Source organism: Symphodus melops, assembly GCF_947650265.1.
Source record: "Symphodus melops genome assembly, chromosome: 23".
Lineage (NCBI taxonomy): Eukaryota > Metazoa > Chordata > Actinopteri > Labriformes > Labridae > Symphodus > Symphodus melops.
Genome location: NC_136713.1, coordinates 14,048,058 through 14,050,557, shown reverse-complemented (window position 1 = coordinate 14,050,557; position 2,500 = coordinate 14,048,058).

The window sequence follows — 2,500 nt, the reverse complement described above, 5'->3', positions numbered from 1 at the left end:
CACACTGACACACACGCACGGACACACACACGGACACACACATAGACACACACACGGACACACACACACGGACACACACATGGACACACACACACACACACACGGACACACACACACACGGACACACACACACGGACACACACACACACGGACACAGACATAGACACACACAAACACACACACACACACGGACAACAACACACACACAGACACACAGACACACACACACACACAGACACACAGACACACACACACACACAGAAACACACACACAGACACACAAACACGTAGACAACCAGACACACACACACACACACACAGACACACACACACACAAACACACACACACACACACGGACAAAAACACACACACAGACACACAGACACACACACACACACACAGAGACACACACACAGACACACACAGATACACAGACATACACACGCACACAGACACACACACACAGACACACACAGAAACACACACACACATACACATAGACACTCAGACACACACACACACGGACACACACACACGGACACACAAACATGGACACTCACATAGACACACAGACACAAACACACACACATGGACACTCACATAGACACACAGACACACACACACACACATGGACACACACACACGGACACACACAAAGACACACACACAAACACACACACGCACACAGACACAAACAAAGACACACACACACACAGTCACACAAAGAAACACACACACACATACACATAGACACTCAGACACACACACACAGACACACACACACACACACAGACACACCCACACACACACACAGACACACACACACACACAGACACTCAGATACACACACAACGACACACACACACACACACAGACACTCACATAGACACACAGACACAAACACACACCCACACAAACACGGACACACACACACGGACACACACACACACAGACACACACACAGACACACACAAACACACACACAGACACACACGGACACACACACGGACAACCAGACACACACACACACGGACACACACACACGGACAAACAGACACACACAGATACAAAGTGACACACTCAGACACACACACGCACACAGACACACACACACAGACACACACACAGACACACCCACACACACACAGACACACACACACACACAGACACACAGACACACAAATACGGACACACACACGGACACACACACACAGACACACAGACACACAAATACGGACACACACACAGTCACACACACACACACAGACACACACACACGGACACACACACAGACACAGAGACACAAACATACGGACACACATACGGACACACACACAGACACACACACACAGACACACACACACACAAACACACAGACACACACATACGGACACACACACAGACACACACACACACAGACACACACACACTCAGAAACACACACACACACACAGAAACACACACACACTCACAGAAACACACACACAGACACACATACACACGGACACAAACACACGGACACACACACAGACACACACACGGACACACACACAGACACACACACGGACACACACTCACACTCACAGAAACACACACACACAGACACACACGGACACGGAGACAACCAGACACTCAGACACACACACACACAGACACACACACACAGAAACACACACACAGACACACAAACACGTAGACAACCAGACACACACACACACACACACAGACACACACACACACAAACACACACACACACACACGGACAAAAACACACACACAGACACACAGACACACACACACACACAGAGACACACACACAGACACACACAGATACACAGACACACACACTCACACAGACACACACACACAGACACACACACACATACACACAGTCACACACAGAAACATACACACACACAGAAACACACACACACACACACACGTAGACAACCAGACACACACACACACACACACAGACACACACACACACAAACACACACACACACACACGGACAAAAACACACACACAGACACACAGACACACACACACACACAGAGACACACACACAGACACACACAGATACACAGACACACACACTCACACAGACACACACACACAGACACACACACACATACACACAGTCACACACAGAAACATACACACACACAGAAACACACACACACACACACACGGACACACACACACACTGACACACACGCACGGACACACACACGGACACACACATAGACACACACACGGACACACACACACGGACACACACATGGACACACACACACACACACACGGACACACACACACGGACACACACACACGGACACACACACACACGGACACAGACATAGACACACACAAACACACACACACACACGGACAACAACACACACACAGACACACACACACACACAGAAACACACACACAGACACACAAACACGTAGACAACCAGACACACACACACACACACACAGACACACACACA